This window comes from Macadamia integrifolia, unplaced genomic scaffold (genome assembly GCF_013358625.1).
Source record: "Macadamia integrifolia cultivar HAES 741 unplaced genomic scaffold, SCU_Mint_v3 scaffold2437, whole genome shotgun sequence".
NCBI lineage: Eukaryota > Viridiplantae > Streptophyta > Magnoliopsida > Proteales > Proteaceae > Macadamia > Macadamia integrifolia.
The window spans coordinates 26,374-31,414 of NW_024868718.1; the positions used below are offsets into that span (position 1 = coordinate 26,374).

General features: G+C 39.1%; 1 non-coding gene across 1 annotated transcript; it reads right to left on the minus strand.

Moving 5' to 3' along the window:
* Positions 1-1,441: 1,441 nt before the first annotated feature.
* LOC122066526 lies at positions 1,442-1,548 on the minus strand. Its single transcript, XR_006136390.1, has one exon. It is a non-coding gene; the product is annotated as a small nucleolar RNA R71 (small nucleolar RNA).
* Between the last annotated feature and the right edge of the window lie 3,493 nt (positions 1,549-5,041).

Sequence of the window (5,041 nt, forward strand, 5' to 3'; positions counted from 1 at the left end):
CCCTTTCTTTCTTAATTTAGGATTTTTATTTTCAGTCGTTACATTATTGCTATTCCTTTCCCCCAAGGTTCATGGCTAGTGTATGTGTTGGCTTTGCCCTTCCTAGCCATAGAACCATCAATTTATTTGTTTTATTTTAATTGTCTCCCTTTCCCTAAAGCCAAGTAGAGTAACCCTTGTAAGAGTGACTCTCTGGTCAAGTAGGGAAGCTCATATTATGATGTATCCCTCGGGCTAAGTAGAGAAACCTACTTGTGAGTCTCTCTCTAGCTTTATCCCCTTTCTTTTACTTTATTTTTATTTCAGTTTTTTTCCTTTATTTATTTATTTATTTTTTTAATTGCGTGGGTTGTTTATTTTCAGTTATTTATTTATTTAATTTTAATTGTGTGGCTTGCATCTTTAAATTCTTAGATGACAAATGGTTAGGACGTTATTTTAGATACATATGTTTAGGACGGTAATTAGAATTAGATCACAACCATTAATCAGTTCACTTTCGCATTATTAAAAGAAATAAAAAATAAAGTGGCTGCTCTCTCTGTGTTCGACTCGTAGCTACACTGATCCGTACGCTTGCGGTTACATTTTAAATCTCAAACAAGTTTTTGGTGCCGTTGCCGGGGAGACAGTTCCATGTTATTTTTCACTTTCTTTTGGTAAATCGGAGTGCTTTGTTTGCTTTGTTTTATATTTTTTCTTTTCTTTTATTGAATTCCTGAGAAGAACAACTTGCAATAATAGTTGTATCAGTGGAGGTCGCCATGCCTCACAGTATGATAAAGACATGTTTTGCCCTGTAGCAGTACCTCAGGAATTGACCTGAGCAACCCCGGATCCCTGCCGGTAAGCTCCCAAAAAGCCAAAAAAAATCAAAAAATCATAAAAAAAAAAAAGTTTTGCTATCCATTCTTTTGTGCATGTCTTACTTTAGTTGTAGGTAGTTTTCTGTTGCATGAGTGTTAAGTGGGTACGTAATACTAAGAATCGGTTAAAAAGAAGAGATCCAACAAGTAGTGACCCAATACGTTTGCTCTCTTTAAAACCCTTCAATATGGGAGATCAAAAGCAAAACCCTTCACCTAAATCTCTGAAAGATAGGTTCTACCCTGCTAGAACAACCCAACCTTCCTGCATAGTTCTACCACAAGCCCAGAGTAATAATTTTGAACTCAAATCTCAATACATCACTATGTTGCCCCACTTCCATGGGTTGACCTTTGAGGATGCATACCTATTTCTAAGGGAATTTGAAGAGGTATGTGTTCTAATTAAGATCCAACAGCTTTCTGATGATGCTGTTAAGCTTAGGTTTATCACTTTTGCATTGAAAGACCAAGCTAAGAAGTGGTTGTATAGGTTACCCACAAATTCTATAACCTCATGGGAACAGTTCACAGTTGTCTTCCTTAAGAAGTTTTTCCCAACTCACAAGACCAATAAGCTTAGAAGTGATATCCTTCAGTTTAGGCAAAAGCCTAGTGAGTCATTTTCTAAACTTATGGAGAGATTCAAGGATCTACTCCAAGAATGCCCTCACCATGGCCTAGACCTATGGCATTTATGTCAAATAATTTATGAGGGTATTGATTACCCAACTAAACAAATAATAGAGTCTTATGTGCCCTGAGGGATTCACATCCTTTACAGATGAAGGAAAGGCATGGGAATTCTTACTTGACTTAGCTGACAAAACCCGTGAGTGGGAATCAACCCAAGAGAGTGAAAGAACCATAGGAGGAAAATGATATTTTGTGGATGGGATAGTAGCCAAGGAAGCCCATTTGGATAGCCTAATCAAGAGAATTGAGGCTATTGTTCCTAGAGAGCCACCATCAGTCAATTTGGTTAAGATTTGTGCTTGGTGCCAATCCCCTGGACATGTCATAGAAGAATGCCCCAACACCTCTGGGGGCACTTCTAATGATAGTGTTAATGCCTTATACCAGAATAATCCATATAGTAACACATACAATCCAGGATGGAGAAATCACCTAAATTTCTCTTGGAATCAGGGCAACCAAGCAGGACCTTCCAATTTCTATAATCAAGGTCAACCTGGACCCCAAAGGCCTCCCTTTGCACAACAATCTTTTTCCCAAAATACTTTTCCTAGGTCAAATGTAGGACCTCAGGCGAGTTTTCCTAGGGCTCCTCTTCTATCATCTTATCAGCAACCCCCTGGGTTTACCAATACTGGAGAGGCAAGTAGAATAAGTGACTTGGAAAAAAATATGGCCCTCCTCATGACAAGCCATCAAAATCTTACGAGAGAACTTACCCAAGTTGTCTCAATTATGCATGAGAGGGAGAAAGGAACTTTACCCAGTCAACCAGAGCCTAACCCTAGGCATCATCAGCCTGTTAGTTCACAAGGACCAACTAATGCACCACTGAATATAGTACAAGGTCAGACCCAACAAGGGCCCTCTAACCAATGTAATGTTGTTTATGCCCTTAGGAGTGGTAGAGAGTACCAACAGAGTGTTTCTAAATCTTCCCCATCTATTACTCCTGTTAACTCTTCTTCAGTTGAGGACACAAGTGTGCCTCTTGTTCTAGGTTCGTCTGTTGAACCTAAAGATTTTTTTGAAACTAAAGATGATTTGGTTGAGGAAACCAAAAATGATTCTTCTGAACAGGGGCAAATCCCTAACAGTCCTTATGTTCATCCTGTCCCATTTCTTAATCGCTTGGTACACAAAAAGAAGACTGTTTCTATAGATAAAATTTTAGAAGTCTTCAAAAAGGTAGAAGTGAACATCCCTCTTTTGGATGCCAGATCCCAGATCTCCGCCTATGCAAAGGTACTAAAAGATTTGTGTACTCACAAACATATCACTAGTGTGCCCAAAAAGGCGTTCTTGGCAGGTAACATTAGTTCCATAATTACTCACCCTATAGCAGCCAAGTATAAGGATCCAGGGAGCCCTACCATATCTTGTGTCATAGGCAACACCTATATTGAGCATGCCTTACTTGACCTTGGCGCAAGTGTGAATCTTTTACCTTACTATGTGTACAAGTAACTAGGATTAGGAGAATTGAAAGCCACTGGAACTACTCTTCAGTTGGCAAATAGGTCTGTTAAGATTCCTAAAGGGATGGTTGAGGATGTCTTACTAAAGGTGGGGGAATTTATTTTCCCTGTTGATTTTATTGTGTTAGATACTAAGCCCTTCTCAACCAAGGATGAGATCCCAATAATTCTAGGAAGACCATTCTTGGCTACCAGTAATGCATTAATCACTTGCCGGAATGGTTTCCTAAGATTATCTTTTGGTAACCAAACTGTTGAGTTTAACATGTTTAGGATTGGCAAGCAACCACATATGGAAGAAGAGATCAATATGCTTGAGGATTTTCTGGATTTTTCTGATGATTTAGTTACCAACTTTGATATTGATTTTGATTCAGAATTCCAAGAGTGTATGGATGAGTTGGATGATGACAGTGAAAATTTCTTTTCTGAAGTCTTGAGTCTTCACACACTTGTGGAGCCCTTAGGACCCCTTTCCAATTTCATTCCCAAACCTTCCATAGTTGAGCCCCCTAAGCTAGATCTTAAGGAGTTGCCATCTAATTTGAGATATGCTTTCCTAGGGCCTGACTAGACTCTTCCTGTAATAATTTCTTCAAATTTGACTTCTAGCCGGGAAGAGGAGTTACTTAAAGTGTTAAAAGATAATAAAGAAACCCTAGGTTGGACCATGGCTAATATCAAGGGTATAAGCCCTTCCATTGTGCAACATCATATACATCTTATGGAGGATTCCAAACCATCCACGGAACCCCAAAGAAGAGCTAACCCAGTGATGATGGAAGCCATTAAGAAAGAGATCCTAAAGTGCTTGGATCATGGAATAATTTATCCTACTTCTGACAACCAATGGGTAAGCCCAGTTCACGTAGTGCCTAAGAAGTCTGGGGTGACTGTAGTTCCCAATGCCAATAATGAACTAATTCCAACCCGTGTCCAATCAGGGTGGAGAGTGTGCATAGACTACCGGAAACTCAATGAGGCAACCTAGAAGGACCACTTCCCATTGCCATTCATTGATCAGATGTTAGAGAGGTTAGCTGGACATGAATACTATTGTTTTCTTGATGGATATTCTGGCTATAACCAAATCCCAATTGCTTTAGAGGACCAACATAAGACCACTTTTACATGCCCATATGGAACATTTGCTTACAGGCGTATGCCCTTTGGGCTTTGCAATGCCCCTGCTACGTTCCAACGATGCATGATGAGCATCTTTTCTGACATGGTCAAAAAATTCTTAGAAGTATTTATGGATGAATTTTCAATTCATGGAAATTCCTATTCTGAATGTCTTCATCATCTTTCCCTAGTTTTCAAAAGGTGCATATCTAAGAATTTGGTTTTGAATTGGGAGAAATTCCATTTTATGGTTAAATCTGGTATTGTTTTAGGCCATGTAATATCCAAGGAGGGAATTAAGGTAGATAGAGTCAAAGTGGATTTAATTGATAATTTACCACATCCTCAATCTGTTAAGGATGTTCGGTCCTTTCTAGGGCATGCAGGCTTCTACAGAAGGTTTATTAAGAATTTTAGTCATTTAGCCCGACCTCTCACCTCATTACTTGTCAAAGATCAGACTTTTGAGTTTTCCAAAGACTTTAGCTGTTGTGTTTGCATTAGAAAAGTTTTGGTCTTACTTAGTTGGTTCACATGTGGTGGTGTATACTGATCATTCTACCCTCAGATACCTAGTTCAGAAGAAGGATGCCAAAGCCCGTCTCATTAGGTGGGTTTTACTTTTGCAAGAGTTTGATTTAGAAATTAGGGATAAGAAAGGAGTTGAAAACCTAGTTGCAGACCATTTATCCCGGCTTCCCAATTCCTTGACTGTTGATTCTCCAGTCAACGAGAACTTTCCAGATGAACAATTATTTGCAATGTCCAGTGAACCCTGGTTTGCTGACATTGTCAACTTCTTAGTTTTAGGTGTGACTCTGGATCACTGGTCCACCCAAGATAAGTATAGGTTTCATTCCCAAGTTAAGCACTTTT